Here is a 20,088-nt window from a genome sequence, read left to right as displayed (position 1 = left end):
AGACTAGAGAATCCAGACATTAACCCAGACATATATGGTGAATTCATATTTGATAAAGGAGCCATGGACATACAATGGCGAAATGACAGTCTCTTCAACAGATGGTGCTGGCAAAACTGGACAGCTACATGTAGGAGAATGAAACTGGACCATTGTCTAACACCATATACAAAAGTAAACTCAAAATGGATCAAAGACCTGAATGTAAGTCACGAAACCATTAAACTCGTGGAAGAAAACATAGGCACAAACCTCTTAGACATAAACATGAGTGACCTCTTCTTGAACATATCTCCCCGGAGAAGGAAAACAACAGCAAAAATGAACAAGTGGGACTATATTAAGCTGAAAAGCTTCTGTACAGCAAAAGACACCATCAATAGAACAAAAATGAACTCTACAGTATCGGAGAATATATTTGAAAATGACACATCCGATAAAGGCTTGACGTCCAGAATATATAAAGAGCTCACATGCCTCAACAAACAAAAAACAAATAACCCAATTAAAAAATGGGCAAAGGAACTGAACAGATGGTTCTCCAAAAAAGAAATACAGATGGCCAACAGACACATGAAAAGATGCTCCACATCACTAATTATCAGAGAAATGCAAATGAAAACTACAATGAGGTATCACCTCACACCAGTAAGGATGGCTGCCATCCAAAAGACAAACAACAACAAATGTTGGCGAGGCTGTGGAGAAAGGGGAACCCTCCAACACTGCTGGGGGGAATGTAAACTTGTTCAACCATTGTGGAAAGCAGTATGGAGGTACATCAAAATGCTCAAAACAGACATACCATTTGACCCAGGAATTGCACTCCTAGGAATTTACCCTAAGAATGCAGCAATCAAGTATGAGAAAGACCAATGTACCCCTATGTTTATCGCAGCACTATTTACAATAGCCAAGAATTGGAAGCAACCTAAATGTCCATTGATAGATGAATGGATAAAGAAGATGTGGTACATATACACAATGGAATACTACTCAGCCATAAGAAAAGGGCAAATCCAACCATTTGCAGCAACATGGATGGAGCTGGAGGGTATTATGCTCAGTGAAACAAACCAAGCAGAGAAAGAGAAATACCAAATGATTTCACTCATCTGTGGAATATAAGAACAAAGGAAAAACTGAAGGAACAAAACAGCAACAGAATCACAGAACTCAAGAATGGACTAACAGGTACCAAAGGGAAAGGGACTGGGGAGGATGGGTGGGTAGGGAGGGATAAGGGGGGCAGAAAAAGAGGGGTATTAAGATTAGCATCCATAGCGGGGTGGGAGAAAGGGGAGGGCTGTACAACACAGAGAAGACAAGTAGTGATTCTACAACAGTTTGCTACGCTGAGGGACAGTGACTGTAAAGGAGTATATAGGGGGAACCTGGTATAGGGGAGAGCCAAGTAAACAAAGTATTCGTCATGTAAGTGTAGATTAATGATTAAAAAAAAAAAAAAAAAGCAGTTCCTATGTGGTGACCTCTAATGAGTTCTACACAATGGTATAAAGGGCATATAAAAGTGTAGGCAAAGGGTCTGTTTGTGTTTATACAGAGGATCAAAGCCTAATTTGGCTACCCCAAAAATGAACTAAGATACGATATGAAAAAGAACTTCCAACATCAGCACTCTCGGGAAGACTCATGACAGAAGATGGTCAGCAAAAAAAAAAACCCCAACAAAGATCCATGCACTGTTACAGGTGTAGATGCACTCATCCCACCAGTTCCCGGACTTGCCATGGGAATGAAGAAGGAGAGATCGAAGCTGGCCTGTGCATACAGTAAAACAACAAATTGGACTGGATCTGTACTGTTGGAACTCAACCAAGAATTAGGAGAAGTGCAAATTGTAGCACTCCAAAATCTTACAACCACAGACTATTTATCGTTAAAAGAACATATGGGATATGAACAGTCCCCAAGAATGGGTTGTTCTAGTTTATCTGAATTCTCTCAGACTGTTTAAGTTCAGTCGGACAATATCCACCATATCATAGATAAGTTTTCACAAATGCCTAAGGTGCCTAACTGGTTTTCTTGGTTTCACTGGAGATGGCTGGTAATTACAGGTATGCTTTGGTTAGGTAACTATATTCCTATTATGTTAATGTGTGTGCACAATTTAATTAGTAGTTTAAAACCTATCCATGCTGAAGTTACTCTACAAGAAGATATGTCAAAGAAATAATCAATCTTCCCAGGTTTTCTTCCGCCTGCTACTTCTATAGCTTTTCTTCTTCCTACCTAATCACAACCTTTAAATAGAACTCGTGCCACATGTCGAATTTCCTGAGTATCATAATTCTTCCAAGTGGTAAAGACACCTCAAGACAAATGCTGGGCATAGAAGCCACAGGGCATAAATATGCAAAGAAGTAAAAAGCTAACCATTTCAAACGATAAGGCTTCTCTCTCACTTACCAACTTTACATTTCCCTGTATGGCCCCGGAAGATGACTGGTTAGCCAGAGACGGGTAAGATTCCTCAAGGGAGGAACAACCTAAGACAGGCACAGTCGCAGGGGGCCATCTGGTGAGAAAATGGGGAGCAGCAGAGGTGAGGCTTAGAACCTCCCCCCTCATGTTCTGAGAGAAATCTTCTGCATACATGGATGTTTATTGCCCTCGTCTAGCTCGGATTAACACATAGTCTACAGGCACACACCTGATCATCTACATTTGCTCTCTTACAACACTAAACTCTGTTTTCTACCTTTATCTCGTATCTACCTACCACTTCAGCATTTTATTAAACATAATAATAATAGAGAAATGTGGTATCCACATATAAATCAAGTTTAAAAATCAAATGAATATTCATATTTGAACTGACTGTGTATAGTTCATAATGCATGAACAAAACCGAAAGTTTCTGTGATGACTGCCCTTGCACTGCTCACCATGTAACTTATTCACTATGTAAGAATTTGTTTTCCATGTAACAATTTGTTCGTTATGCATCAGAAGATTGGAGACTGATGAAAATTAGGCTTGGGGTGGATTAATGATTGTGCATTGAGTATTGACACCCCTATACAGAAATTTATTGTGGTTAACAACTATTTGATCAATAAATATGAGAGATGCCCTCACAAAAAAAAAAAATATATATATATATATATATATATATATAAACACACTTCCAATTGTAAAATAAATAAGTAACCGAGATGTAATGTATAGCATAAGGAATATGGTCAAAATATTGTAACAACTTGGTATGGTGATAGCTGGTACCTAGAATTATCATGTATATAAATGTTGAATCACTGTGTTGTACACCTGAAACTAATGTAATGTAATACTGTTGTCAATTACCCTTCAATAAAAAAAAAAAAAAAATTGCAGGTTAGGGAAAAAAAAAAAAAAACAGAAATAGGTATGCATTACAAGGTCTTCCTTGTGTTTGCATAGTTCGCTGTAGTTCACAAAATGCTTTCACCCACCTTATCTTATGGATCATCATTACAGCCCATGCTGGGATTCAGGCTCATTGTATAGGACATCTACTCCAATTGTCAGAACTTGGGAAATAGAAAATGTAGGCAATTAAGTGAATTAAATCTGACCTCAGTAGAGCACTCCCAAGAATTAAAAAAGAATCTTCCCATGATTACTTCATTCCCTTAAATATCTCACTTCTTCATAAAAGCAAGACATAGCTAACTGTTTTTCTCACGGTGAATAATTCAGCTAAAAGAAGGTTCGATTAAGAGTGTTCTCTATTACAACCATTATTGGTCCATGTCCTCTCACTACCCCTTAATCTTTATTTTTAATCAGGTTTCAGACTTTGCTAATGGCAAAAGAGAAATATATATCCCACTAGAGAGTCCATATGTGTGTGCACATGCACACTCTCACACACACGCATGTGCACACACACACAAGCACACATTCATTTGTCCACTATCAAACTGTTTGAAAACCATAAGTTCACAGTACTTGAAAATTTACTATATAGACATGCATTTCATTTAACAATGGCCTCTTGAAAACTAAAATACAGTTTTGTCATTAACTTTGGTGTGAACGTTGATAATTTAGTCAAATTTGTTACTTTTATTTTTTTGTTAGCACTTGGATATTTAAACAGGAATTTGGGTTTGGTAGTATAGAGAAAAGAAAAAGTAGGGAAAGGTGGGTTTTCACCATATAGTGCTTTGGGCAAGGTGACACCTTGTTTGGGCTAGCTTTAAACCAGGGAAAAAGGAGAGCAACAGTCAGAGCAGAGCAGAGAGACAGAGAATCAGAGACGATCTGCCATTATGGCAATGACAACATGGCAAATTTTGAGATATAGGTTTTAAATATTCAGCAGCAGTCACTGTGGACATTTCCTCAAGGGGCTTAAGGTCTAGATGGGGGATTGGAAGTGTGATTTAAAAATTGAAAAAGCACATAGCCCAAGTCATATGTATGAACATTTGAAACTTGATATAGTTTGCTAAAGAACTAAAAAGATGAGCATACATAAACAGGATAAAGAACATATTCTATGTAGGGAGCAATTCATGATAACAGCTTAAGTCCAGTATTTCTCCAACTTTTATTCATTCATCCAATCCATATTTATTGAGTGTCTGCTATGTGCACAATGCAGGGCTAGTAATGTCTGAAGAAGAGTGGCTGATCTACCAGGAAGAAATGGAGAAAGTTTTCAAGGTGACTGTGCAAACCCTTTGGAATGGTTATTTTCAGACCACCTCCAGAGACTTTTGAAAACCGAACTAAGTCCTTTGATTTTCATCCATTAGGTGTTAGGAAGACAAGCCATGTTTCTTTTCTCTTTTGAGAACAGACTGTACTTAAACCTCCACTCTTAGAAGAGTCCTGTTTTGAAATGACCAACTTAAGGTAGAGAGGTTTCTGAAGAAACTATGTTATTTTCTTCTAAAATTTTAATGCTCTGCTCTTTAAATGGCATTTCTAGAGAAGAAATCAGTAAAATGAATGTTGCCAAAAGGAACCTATAATTCCCTAAGGAAGCAATATTAATTAGAGAAATATGTGCCTCTGAATTCATCCAATTTGCATTTCATTTTATGGTTTATTTTTTGCAAACAGTTTACTGAATGATTGCAGTTGCAGATGGTTAAATTATTACCATCAGATGGCTGCCATGGCTGATATTACATAAAAGGATAAATTCTGGTTCTTTATAAATAGTAGAAAATAAGCCTTCATCTTAAAAAAGCAGGGGAGTGAGGTGGTGGTCTCTTTTCACTATGGCTGGTCTTTGATGGCCATTAGCCCAACATACAGCAACAAGAAATTAATCTGTTGGAAGATCCAGGTTGGCCTTGAAAGCCTGCAAAGTCAAGGTGCCCCTTTATATCTATAAAGCAGCTACCCCATCTATTATAACTCCACTGATAGGACTGTCTTTTACGGACTTTGGAGCTAAGTAGGTCTATGAGAAGATGCTAGATTCCAGATCCAGCCCACTGTTGTGACAAAACCCATTCCAGTTTACCCAAGATTGTCCTGGTTTTAGCACTGAAGGTCCCACATCCTAAAAGCCCCTGATCCTGGGAAAACTGGGACAGTTGATCACTTTACCCCAGGCTCACAGTCTTTATGGACAGGTGGTGTCAGCATTCAGCACAACATTTTTATGTGTATGTGTGTGAAAGCAAAGATAAAGGGGTTCCAGAAAAGTATGTAGGTCATCCATTCTCCATGCATCAATAAAAAGACCTTCATTCAGTACAACTTTTTAAAATCTAAAATGTTCTGGGCTGCGATCATTGGTTTACTTTTGTAGTTAACAGCAAGTGAAAGATTTTATATATGAATGCTATCCACTAACACTATTCAGGTAAAAGCACCATTTATAAAGTTTTCACAAATTAATAGAAAAGTCTTTTTTAAATGATCTTCATTTATAGAAAAGCATTTATAATTTCCAAATAAAGTTGTTGTGACAAGCAACTGAAGTTTGGCCTCATTCCAAATGAGTGCCAGGGCAATTCACCTAGATACAGATAGAAAGCACTAAATCAAGGGCAGATTTTTTTTCAATATTGATTATACATTCAACAGATTCTTGTTAGATTTTTCCTCTTTTCTAGACTCTCTACTGGGCTTGGGAGTGATAGCAGAAGATAAAAAACATAAAGTATTATAATCATAAATATGCTAAGATTAAGAGAGAAGCAGCACAGGAGGTTTTGAGAGCTGAGCAGCAGGAGCCAAGTGGGTGGCTGTGGGTACAGCTGCGGCTGCGGATGGCAGGGAAGGAAGGAGAAAGCAGCCCGACCTCAGGTCTGCAGCCTATGTGATTCCACAAGCCACTTCGGAAGAATCATCATCAGGTCTTCACAGTGAATTCACTGACTAAGGATATTAGGGGGAAGGAAATACTAACTAAATTCCAAGATTTCTGTCTCAAGCACCTGGCTCTGTGGTTTTGCCATTCCTTGGAGATGACAGGTCAAAGGAGAAAGACAGTGAATTTTGCTTTAAAATGTAAAGACTAATTGATGCCAGTGGGAAGAAGAGCAGTTACATAGTTGCTGCAAGCTACCTACAAAAATGGGTCAGAGTACCGAGTAATGCGGGATGGTGAGATTTACTTAACTTAGTAAGCTTTATGTTCCTAACAATGTACAATAGGGCTAAAACAAATGAACGAACAACTGAAAACCTAGAAAAGGTGATGGGGTCTTTCACAGGCATAAATAAATTTGTGTCTTACACTTCATTGACAGATGAATAGTAATCAGAATGTGGAAATCAATAATATAATCTATACTTCATTTTTAGACAATTGCTACTCAAATAATTGTTGGCTAACTTGCAGCTAAATCAGGGCATCTTGCTAGAAATGCAGAATCTAGAGCTTCACCCTACCTGGTGAATCATAATCTGCATGGCAACAAGACCTCCCAGTGATTGGAATGCACATTTAAAGTTAAGAAGTACTGATAAAAGCCACCCTTAAAATCTTTCTTTTGCCTCAGAGTATGATTCTCTCAAGAAAATCTAAACTACCTGCAAAAATTTGAGAAGAATATAGTCAAAACAGTGAGAAAACCTGACATGTTACAAAGAACAGGGATGTTTAGCCAAGAGATAGGATAATATACCAGAAATGTGGCTTTTTTCTTCAAACTACTCAAGGTCTGTCACATGAACTGAAGTGTTAAAAATAGGACCAATGAGTTAAACAAAAACAGAAAACATGAAATGTGTTTAAGCTCAACATAAAGCAGAATCCCTAAGAGAACAAGGTATCTAAATATTCAAGGGAGATGATGGTAGTAGTATCTGTAAATTCTCTAACATTGGAGATAAACAGGAAAGGAAGGAAAGAAGGAATCTATTGGTATTTATTTTGTCAACTAATATGAGCCAGGTACCTCACTGTGTTTTATATGTTTCTAATTTCACTGGATGTCTGCCTTCATAACCATTACAAAAGACAAAAAGTAAAGAAAACATAGTGCAAACAGCAAAAGATGAAATACTAGAAGCTCAGACTGGTTTCATTAACCCTACTGGCTTGATTCCATGGCAATTAGAATGGCCACCCAGCTTTTCTCTTCCGTTTTACTGCTGCTTTCTGCTGCTTTGGCCTAGGGCCCCCATCCCCTCCTTCCAATGCTAACCACCACATTTTTCACACAATTTTTATCTTTATTTTCCTACACGTGGATGCACAGGTTCTCTTCCATTTTATTGGCTGGCAATTTTGAAATCTTAAGTGGTGATGGGATTTGAGCATGGTTTATGTTAGCCATTACACCTTGTCTGAGTTGGAAACTGTGCAAGGTGTGGGGATGTCTGCAAGGTCAAGCTTCAGAGCTTTTATTAGCCTTGGGTCTCATTTGGTGTCAACTTGCACACTGATAGTGCCTTTCTTTCCTGTAATATTTCCTTCTGAAAGAAGATGCTTTCCATATTTAAAACCTCAAAAGTGCACTGCATGAAATAACACAGAAATGGTTGCTGTTTTATTACCAAGACTCATTATATGAATAATATGGGTTTTTATATAATAAATATGCACAATGGTATTTACAGTGAGTTGACCAGTAAGCTTGTGGAACTTCCATGTTAAAAATTTTCATAAATGCCATTAAAGAAGTAATGAGCTTGTAAAAATAAAATGGAAAATAAAATTACGGATTTTTTTTCTTCTCTTAATTCACGCTTCTGACTCTGGAACTGGATGGACAGATTTTTACTACAGCCAGATTGATCCAATACAATTCATGAGTGATGTCTTGGAAACTTGTTGCTCTTCAGCAACAAGACGGCGGGGGAACAAGCAGGACCAGCCTGTTATCCCCAGGGCTGAGCAAGAGGGCAAGTGTCGGCGGCTCGGACACCCTCCCCTGAGATCCTGGGAAAAACAAAACCACACCAAGCCGGGAGATGTGTCAGCCTCAAGGGCGCAGCAAAACTCAGCTTTATTCCATCAGAGGCTTAGTTATATAGGGGAAAATAAGGAAGTAACAGAAACCAATGGGAATTGATTATCTCATCTGTCACTAGGGTCTTTAGGCAGGTTTCGGGTTAGGTGGGAAGGCGGAGTTAGGGCCAAGAGCGTGCGCGTGGGAACTCAGTTGGGCCACGAATGCAGAAGTAACAATGGAGGATGGAAACCTCCAGTCTGTGGCCATCACAGGCCTAAAAGAGGCAAAAGGTCCCAACAGAAACTGAATAATGAAAGAACTTCTCAGCTCTAGGAATCCAAACTTTGGTTTAAGTTGTATTGTTAAAATTTTTCTCAGTAGCACCTTCATTATGTAATCACCTAAGAGGATCAAAGTTTTGTCTTTTGAAGATTAATGAGAAGGGAAGAAAGAAAGCAACTGATAACATTACCTACTGTGTGCTAGGAACCTTAAACATGCTATATTTAGTTCTCACAGTTATATTGCAATGAAGTGTTATTATCACATTTTATACTTGAAGAAACTGATCCACAGTGATATGAACTGGTAGCTTACTGTGTTTGGCATATTGCATACATGTTGGGTTTTTAATCTTCTGAACAATACTATAAGGAAGGAATCACTATCTCCATTTTGTAGACAAAAAAGGTAGTTGATATAGGTGAGTCTCAGTTACCTATATAAAAAAGTTTCACAACCTTGACAATACTAACATTTTAGAATGAATTATTCTTTCTTGTGGAGGCTGTCCTATGAATTGTATGATGCTTAGCTGCATCCCTGACCTCTACCTGGCACTAGATGCCTATAGCACCCCCTTCCTCCCAGTGCCCACCCCTGACAATTGTAACAACTAAAAGACATTGCCTAAGGGGCACTATCACCACCCAGGTAAGAGCATTAATACATAAGAATAGCCACTGTGAGCAGGGGGCTGGAGATAAAGATAACAGATAGGAAGGCAAGGTGGAAATCTCCTCTGAAAGTCAAGTAAAAGAAGAAAATACAGCAAATACAACTAAAACTGAAAATGACCTGAAGACTGCAGAACAGACTACCTACACCTGAGGAATAAGATAAAAACTCACAGAAAAGGGTAAAGTGGCAGAGTCATGAGCAAGCAAGACCCAAGCACTCCCTGTACCCCAGCCTATAGGTTAGGAGAAAAAGGGACAGAGCAACAAGGGGTAGGAATCCAGGATCACTTCACACCTGGCTCTGGAGGTCTGTTCTGGGAGCATGAGCCAACATTACACTGGGTTCTGGTGATTAGCAGGGCTGGACACCAAGAACAAGTGGAACACTCAGGGAGGCTGAGACTCCAGCCACTTGTGGAGAACAGGCAACCTCCACTGGTCCCCCTGGGGCAAAAACAGAGGTGGCAGTTTGAAAGTCTTGCCAGCAGTGGGAGGGGGGCCATAGGAGTAAGTATTGGGTGGAGCTCTCTCCTCAGGAGAAAAGGCAAATGGACAATACCTTCCCAGCCCTCCCTTGGCCCAATAAGTCAGTAATTCTCAGGAATCCCAGACACTTCATCCCCCTCACAGCCCCAAGCCACCTCCCTGCATACTCTGCCAATGAGCCAACGCACTTGACACAGCAGCAGTGTCAGACTTTATAGCCTGGCAGGCAAAGGGAAACTCTCCCAGCATTCTTGGCTCTGTTTCAGCTCAACTGGGGAGGTGCCTGCGGGAGCCAGCCTCAGGGCTCCATCCTCCCCTCAGGTGTCTATGGCTGCTATGCATCTTGCCCTTCCCCAGAGCTGTGCAGTGGACCCACCCATCCCATTGACCCTGCAGCTCTGACATTGCTGCAAGGCAAGCAGAGGGTGGCCCTTCACACAGCAAACCCAGCAGAAACTTCTGCTCTGAGCACAAAGGAGGCTGAAGCAAGCTGTCAGCACTGTAGACTCAGACCACTGTGTGAGACAGACAGAAAGGTGGCCACACCTATTGCATGACTACAGCTGGGACTCCCACAAAATAGAACCAAACATTAGTGAGTAAAGAGTCTTGAGCTTCTGGGCACCCTAGGTTGCATCCTTCATAAAGCTATTACTCCATAGGTCAGGAAGCATAGCAGAACCATCTAATACAAAGTAAGAAACACAGAAGCCCTGACAAAATGAGGCAGAGGTGATGCTCCAAACAAAACTACAAGACAAGACAAGAGGGCTAAATGAAACAGAGAACATCAATCTTCTTGATAAAGATTTCAAAGTAAAAGTCATAAACAAGCTCACAGTTCTACAGAAAAAAATTCAAGATCTCAGGGAGGACTTAAACAAAGAGATAGAAGATCTGAAAAAGAGCCACTCAGAACTGAAAAATACAGTGTCTGAAATGAAATGTACGATGGAGGGATTTAAGAGTAGATTACTGAAGGTAGAGGAGACAGTCAATGAGATGGAAATTAGAGAACAGAAACACAATGAAGCTAAGGAACAGAGAGAGAAAAGGATCTCTAGGAATGAAAGAATAAGAGAGCTGTGTGACCAATTTAAATGAAACAATTTTTGCATGATAGGGGTACCAGAAGGAGAAGAGGGAAACAAACTAATAGAAAGTATCTTTGAGGAAATAATTGTTGAAAACCTCCCCAATCTGGGGAAGGAAATAGACATTCAGGTCATGGAAGTTCAGAGAGTCCATAATAAAAGAAACCCCAAGAATACAACACCAAGACACATAATAATTAAAATGGCAAAGATTAAGGATAAGAAGAGAATATGGAAAGCAGCCAGAGAGAGGAAACAAATTACTTATAAGGGAAACCCCATCAGGCTATCAACAGATTTCTCAGCAGAAACTTTACAGGTCAGAAGGCAGTGGTAAGTATTCATATAAATGATATATTTAATGTACTGTAACAGAAGGACCTCTAACCAAGAATCCGCTACCCAGCAAGATTACCATTTACATTTGAAGCAGGGATTAAACAATTTCCAGATAAACAAAAGTTGAAGGAATTCATCACCACTAAGCCATCCCTATGGAATATATTAAAAGGAATGCTGTAGATGGAAATGTTCCTAAGAATAAATAACTTTCACCAGTGAAAATAAACCCACAGTAAAGGTAGTAGACCAATTAATTATCAAGCAAGTATAAAACTAAAACAAAACAAAAGAAGTAAAATTAACTATTCATAAAATCAGTCAAGGGACACATAAAAAGTGCAGATTATGACATTTAAGACATTAAGTGAGGAGGAGGAAGAAGAAAAAATACCTTTAGATTTTTTTGAAATAGAGTAATCAGCAATTTAACATAGACTGTTATATAGTAAGGAAGCTATTCTTGAACATTCGGTAGCCAGAGAACTAAAGCCAACAATAGATACACACAAAATAAATAAAGAAATAAAGAAATAAAAGAGAAATTCAATCACAACATTAAAGAAAAATGTCAAATAACAAGAAAAGAATACAAGAGAGGAATAAAGGAACAGAGACAAGCTATGAAAGCAACCAAAAAACAGTTAATAAAATGGCAATAAGTACATATCTATTAATAATCACCTTTAATGCAAATGGACTGGATGAACCAATCAAAAGACATTGAGTCACTGAATAGATAAAAAAACAAGACCCATCTATATGCTGCTTACTAGACACTCACTTCAGACCCAAAAGCATACAGACTAAAAGTGAAGGGATGGAAAAAGATACTTCATGCAAAGACTAGGGAGGAAATAAAAGCAGGAGTATCAGTACTTAGACAAAATAGATTTCAAAACAAAGAAGGTAACAAGAGACAAAGAAGGACATTACATAATGATAAAGGGGTTAGTCCAACAAGAGAACATAACCATTATAAATATCTATGTACCTAACATAGGAGGACCTACATATGTAAAATATTAACAGAATTAAAGGGAGAAATAGACTGCAACACATTCATTTTAGGAGACTTTAACACACCACTCACATCAATAGACAAATGAACCAGGCAGAAAATAATAAGGAAACAGAGGCACTGAATAATATATTACATCAGATGGACTTAATAGATATCTACAGAACATTCCACCCCAAATCAGCAGGACACACAATTTTCTCAAGTCCACATGGAACATTCTCCAGAATAGATAATATACTAGGCCACAAAAAGAGCCTCAATAAATTAAAAAAGACCGAAATTGTATTAGGCAGCTAGCTTCTCAAACCCCAATGGGAAGAAACAAGAAAGAAATAACACACAAAAAAAAGCAGAAAAAGCTTACAAATACATGGAGGCTTCTAAATAATCAATGGATCAATAAACAATTACAACAGAAATCAAGTAATACCTGGAGGCAAATGAAAACAAACACTCTACAGCCCAAAATCTGTGGGATGTGGTGAAGGCAGTTCTAAGAGGAAAGTATATAGTAATACAGGCTTAACTCACAAAACAAGAGCAATCCCATAAGAACAATCTAAACTCACAATTAACAAAACTAGAAAAAGAAGAACAAATGAGGCCAAAGTCAGTAGAAGGAGGGACATAATAAAGATTAGAGCAGAATAAATAAAATTGAGAAGAATAAAACAATAGAAAGAATCAATGAAAGCAAGAGCTGGTTCTTTGAGAAAATAAACAAAATAGATAAATCCCTAGCCAGACGTTTCAAGAAAAAGAGAGTCTACACACATAAACAGAATCAGAAATGAGAAAAGAAAAATCACTACGGACACCACAGAAATACAAAGAATTATGAGAGAATACTATGAAAAATTCTATGCTAACAAACTGGAAAACATAGAAGAAATGGACAACTTTTTAGAAAAATACAACCTTCCACAACTGACCCAGGGACAAACAGAAAATCTAAATAGACCAATTACCAGCAAAGAAATTGAACTGGTAATCAAAACACTCCCAAAAAACAAAAACCAGGTCCAGAATTCAAACAAACATTTAAAGAGCTACTACCAATCCTTAGAGTATTCCAAAAAGTAGAAGACAAGGGAATACTTCCAAACTCATTCTACGAGGCCAGCATCACTCTCATACCCAAACCAAAGAGACCACAAAAAAAGAAAATTACAGACCAATATCCCTGATGAACATAGATCCAAAAATACTCAACAAAATATCAGCAAACCAAATTCAAAAATACATCAAAAAGATCATCCATCAGGACCAAGTGGGATATATTCTAGGGATGCAAGGATGGTATAATATTCATCAATCAGTATCATACACCATATTAACAAAAAGAAGGATAAAAATTATGCGATCATCTCCATAGATGCTGAAAAGCATTTGACAAAATTCAACATCCATTCATGATAAAAACTCTCAACAAAATGTGTATGGAGGGCAAGTATCTCAACATAATAAAGGCCATATATGACAAACCCACACCAACAACATGCTTAACAGTGAAAAGCTGAAAGCCTTTCCTCTAAGGTAGGGAATAAGACAAGGATGCTCACTCTCCCCACTTTTATTCAACATAGTACTGAAGGTCCTAGCCACAGCAAGCAGACAACACAAAGAAATAAAAGGCATCCAGATTGGTAAGGAAGAAGTTAAACTGTCACTGCTTGCAGATGACATGATACTGTATATAGGAAACCCTACAGTATCCACTGAAAAACTATTAAAAATAATAACTGAATTCAGCAAAGTTGCAAGATACAAAATTAATACACAGAAATCTGTCACTTTCCTGCATACTAGCAAGGAAAAAGCAGAAAGAAAAATCAGGAAAACAACTCCATTTACAATTGCATCAAAAAGAATATAATACCTAGGAATAAACCTAACCAAGGAGGTAAAAGACCTATACTCTGAAAACTATAAGACACTCATGAGAGAAATTTAAGAAGACAGAAATAAATGGAAATCTATCCCGTGTTCATAGGTAGGAATAATCAATATTGTCAAAATAGCCATTCTGTCCAAAGCAATTTACAGATTCAATGCAATCCCTTTCAAAACACTGACAGTATTTTTCAATGAACTAGAATGAATTGTTCTAAAATTCATATGGAACCACAGAAGACTTCATATAGCCAATGCAATCCTGAGAGAGAAATACAGAGCTTGGAGGATTATACTCCTTAACTTCAAGCTCTGCTAAAAACTACAGTAATCAAAACAATTTGTCACTGGCACAAGGACAGACCCAAAGATCAATGGAGCAGAAAAGAGAGCTCAGATATAAACCCACACATATATGGTCAATTAATATATGATAAAGAAGCCATGAATACACAAAGGGGAAAAGACAGCCTTTCAACAACTGATGCTGTAAAAGCTGGACAGCTATGTGTAAGAGAATAAACCTGGATTATTGTCTCACTCTATACATGAAAGTAAACTTGAAATTGATCAAAGACCTGAATGTAAGTCATTAAACCATAAAACTCTTAGAAGAAAACATAGGCAAAAATCTCTTGACTATAAGCATGAGCAATTTTTTCCTGGACACATCTCCTCAGGCAAGGGAAACAAAATAAAAAATGAACAAGTGGGACTACATCAAACTAAAAGGTTTCTTTACAGCAAAGGACACCATCAGCAGAACAAGAACACATCCTACAGTGTGGGAGAATATAGTTGTAAATGACTCATCTCATAAAGGGTTAACATCCAAAATATATAAAGAACTCTTAGACCTCAACACCCAAAAAACAAATAATCCAATTAAAAAATGAGCTGAGGACCTGAGCAGACACTTCTCCAAAGAAAAAGTTCATATGGCCAACAAGCACATGAAAAGATGCTCCACATTGCTAACCATCAGGAAAATGCAAATTAAAACCAAAATGAGTATCACCTCATACCAGTTAGGATGGCTACTATCCAAAGGGCAGGAAGTAACAAATGTTTGTGAGGATGCAAAGAAGTGGGAACACTCCTACACTGTGGGAATGTAAATTGGTGCAATCTCTGTGGAAAACAGTACAAAGTTTCCTCAAGAAACTAAAAATTGAAATTTGTCACAATAATTCCATTCCTAGGAATTTACTCAAAGACAGTAAAATCCCTGATGTAAAAAGATATATGCACCACTATGTTTATTGCAGCACTATTTACAATAGCCAAGATATGGAAGCAACCTAAGTGTCCATCAGTAGATGAATGGATAAAGAAGAAGTGGTACATATACTCAGTGGAATATTATTCAACCATGAAAAGAAAAGAAATCCTGCCTTTTGCAACAACATGGTTGGATCTAGAGGATATTATGCTCAGTGAAATAAACCAGGTGGAGAAAGACAAATACCACATGATTTCACTTTCTTGTTGAATATAAAAAAAAGCAAAAAAGAAGGAACAAAGTAGCCATAGATTCTTAGACACTGAGAAATGACTAGTGGTTACCAAAGGGGATAGGCTGGGGCATGTGGTAGGGGAGGGGAAGGAGGATAAAGGGGCAAAATAATTCACAATCAAAATATAAATTGGTCATGAGGACGGTAGTACAGGATGGAGAATATAGTCAATGATTCTGCAACATCTTTCTACATTGATAGCAACTGCACTAGAGAGAGTGAGGATTTAATAATATGGGTAACTGTTGAACCACTGTGTTTTATATTTGAAACCAACATAAAATTGTATGTCAACAAAACTTAAAAAAAAAAGAATAGCCACTTCAAGTAAGTGACAATCCTAGGATTCTAATGGAGAATAAAGACTACAAATCCCTTGATCACTTAAATAACTACTAATAAATGGTAACTATAGCTAATATTTATTTAGTGTATACTTATGAGATAGATATTATTATTCCTTTTTCAAAGATAGGGAAACAAGGCTTGGAAAGTTAAAATAATTTCTCTAAGATTGAAGGCATGCAAATGGTCAAGTGTGATTTTAACTCAACCTGTTTTTTACACACCCTGTGTCCTTGTCCTCATAGGGCAGACAGTCTTGGTGACGTACCCAGCAGCCATACCCAACCCCTTCCACCCTGCAGGAGGAGCCAGGGTCCAACCAGAGGGGCCGTTGATATCAGATTAGATTCTGCTTTCCTCCCAGCTGAGCCACAAGTCACTGATCCGTCCTGAGTGATGGGTTTGGACTGAGCTGATGGCATGGCTGCTGGTGGTGGACATTCTGGCTGTTTTCCTCTTGGTTAAAAGAAGAGATGAATCCTCTTCTTTCCCTACCATTTGAATCCTGACACACAGCATCTTTTATGACCATGACAGAAAAGTCAGAATGTGAAAGCCAGGAGTTTAAAGACTGCAGGCAGAAGAATAATATTACTAGGAGCCAAACTGACCCTGGACTGCCTACCTCCAAATGTCCATTGTGTGTGATAATAACATACTATTGATTGTCACTTTTACTTGGTCCTTAGTTCACTTGTATCTGAAGTCACTTTGATGTACATACTCCCAAGAAGCAAACCTTTTGGATGTCTTTTATTTCAACTTATTTTGAGATTCAGGTGCGTAAGGATTAATCATATTCCTTGATTCCTGACACATGACCTCTTCTTGTGATGTATCTTTGTTTCTTTTTATCCTCATTTCCCTGTCTCATTCCTTACAGGGCAACAAATCTGAAGGGTCTGATGTATACTTTTTTATTAGCATGCATTTATGTCCAAATGTCAAATGGAGTTACAATTGCATGTGTCACTGATTTGCATGATAAAAATGAGTAATAACTAGTATTACAGAGCATTTACTATGTCCCAGACACATAGTTAAGTAATTTTCATGCAGTGACTTGTATAAAGCTTACAAAAACCCTGTAAGATAGGCATGGTCATTTTTTAAACCTTGTGGATGAGGTAACCAAGGCAAGGAGAGGTACATAAATGATGTTGAGCTATAGCTTTCATCCTGCTCATTATATTTTTCAAGTATCACTTTTAATTCTAAGTCTACCCACACTGGTGCCTGCAGATATTGTGTTGACTGTGGTTTCATATTCTATGGTATACAAAGCCACATTGAACATCCTGTACCCAAGTTCACTAATAGACCCCTGTCTATACGATATATAGAAATCTATACATCCAGTAACAAAAGCACAGGTTCACAGTGAACATATGTTATTTACTTTGAGTAAAACATGTAAACTGATCGGCTGCTCTGGACTTCATAGACACCAAACATGCAGGAGGTTTCTAACAGCCCCCCATTCCTACCAACATTTGGCAGCATCCAGTATTGCAATTTGGGAGACTCTATTAAGATTAAAATATCTCATTATTTTTACATTTCCATTTTTCTAATTATTAATACATTTGAACATCATCTTATGATTTATAATGGGATTTTTCCTTAAGATTTTATCACTTAAAATGTGATCCATAATACCCCCTCCTTTGCTAAAGATGCACACCATTTTTAAATTTAAAATATTTATTATTTATTTTAGATGCACACTGTTCTCATTCTACCCAATGACCAAGTGGGAAAATTCTTTCATATGTTAAATACCAATAACCTACTTATGAGCAACTAATGGATGATACAGACTTGATAGTAAGAAGAATTACAGAAGAATGATAACTTCCATTTCGTTTTGTTTTCTTTTTACTTTGTGACATACAAGAGAAATACAGAAAAAAGGATACATATTCATTGATGGGGAGATGTGCTAAGATTCTTCTGGTGTCATTGTGGTTAAGATTCTTTAGTCACTGGAGTTTCATTTATTTCCCCACTCCTATTTGGAGGTCTACTCTATACGCCTACATGGGGCATGGGAGAACCTTGCTTTCAAATTGCTCAGCCTGGCATAATTATACTGCATAATATAAGTAAAGGTAAAGGTGCCATGAGCTAGGAAATCAAAGCCAGCTGAAAGATTGCTGCTCAGGGGTATTCTTGAGAGGATAATGCTTCTTTTTGTCACGTCATCCCATGCTTAATTTAAAAAAGAAAAAAACAAAAGGAAGTACCCTTCACCCTACATTCTTATCCTTGCCTATGTGAACACACACACACTCCCTCCATCCATTTCATCACTGCCGCTGATAGCTGAGAAAATTACAGATGCAAGAGACAGCCAGGTGTTTGCAGAGCTACAGGAAGCCCAGTGCTGCTGGGGCACAGAGCTCAGGGCAAGTGGGCGACAGGAGGTGCAGATGGGCAGAGCCTGGCGTGTGGTGCAAGGGATCCTGGGCTTTTCTGCAGAGCTTCTGGGGAGCCAGGGAAAGGATTAAAGGAGGAGAGATTTGGTCAAAGTTGCAGCTCCATGGATGATGGGTTTGAAGGGGACAGGATTAGAGAAAGAAACTGACAATAGTCACTCAGAGGACCAACACTGAGGTCTTAAGGAGAGCAGTGTCGAAAGGCACAGAGAAAGAAAGATTGAAGAAATAACATCAGCAGGATGTGTGCTTGGAAATAGGAGCCTGAGCAGAGAGAGAGGAGGAGTCCAAAATGGGCCCTAGGTTCCTGGGAAACACAAATTATAGTGGGAAGAATATACAAGTAAGTAAGCTGATTTTTCAAGAAAATGCACTATTCTCGGGCCCACTGATCAAGAAGCAAAGGAGTCCTGATGCCGTGGGAATGGAGCCAGTGCTTGTAACTGCTGACCTGGTCTGGACACTGGTGCGTATGGTTTGCATAGAGCAACCATTTAATACCTGCAATGACTATATGACATCGGTCCTTAATAACCTATATTTACAGAAGAGAAAACTAAACCTCAGAGCTTAGGTAACCTCACAAAAACCACACAACAGAGCTGAGTCAAGCACAAGCAGTGTGGTTTCAATCTGGGTTCCAGAGTCTGTGCGCTTAGTGATGACAGTATTCTTAGAGTTCCAGCTTGATAGGCCCGGCTGAATGAGTGTTAATCCCACCCACACCCACACACCAGACAAGCCTCTTGTGCTGTTAGCCACCTCTCCTCCTTGCTGCTTGATTCCACCATAGGGAGGATGGCAGCCTGTGCTAAGGCTGAAGGCTGCAGGAACGCAGAGGGTCGGAGAGAACATCTGGGCTGTGGTCTAAATGCAAACACCTTCTTGTTCTATCACCAAAGCCTTGACTACATTATCAGAACTACCAATGCTGAAACCTCATCTGCAATGTGTAATTTTAGAGATGCGCCCATTGCACTACATCAGTGTCCCCGTTAACCTGGTACATTCTCCAGGTGACAGGAGAGAGGCCTAAAGTCTCCTCTTTTTTTTTAGAAAAATGGAAAATATAATTCAGGACATGTACCTCTGTCTGGTCAAATCTATTCTACACGTTAGCTCATGTAGTAGAGAAGTACAAGCCATGGTTGCTATGCCTAGCAATCCTCTAATGTGGAAGACTTGCCTACACTCCCCCAGCCTACTGCCAGGAGGGCCAGGAGACAGCATTACGTGACACAGAAGGAGGAGCATGACTGAAGTGAGGCCCTTGGATGGGGGTGGCCTCATTCACTCAGGAGCTCTACTGGTGAAGTATATTAGAACTCACTCAGAAAATTTGGTTACCAGCATTTGAAGAGAGAATATACGAGGAGGTGTGGGCTTGCAGGGATGAAATGAGGGGTCAGTTTTGCATGTTTTAAGAGTGAGGACATCTGGGACAGCTAGATGGAAACATTCAGTTGACATCTGTGTCAGAGGGGAACAAGAGATCTGTGGGGAATAAGTGCCTCAGGAGCTCTATTTCTTATGTTCATTTCTGGGTATTTTCTATTTTGCTACCATGACAGTCAATTTTCTCCTTATTTCCCTGTACAAAAAAAACTGTAAGATGTGT

This window comes from Manis pentadactyla, chromosome 8, assembly GCF_030020395.1.
Source record: "Manis pentadactyla isolate mManPen7 chromosome 8, mManPen7.hap1, whole genome shotgun sequence".
NCBI classification, from domain to species: Eukaryota; Metazoa; Chordata; class Mammalia; order Pholidota; family Manidae; genus Manis; species Manis pentadactyla.
Note: the sequence above shows the minus strand (reverse complement) of the source record.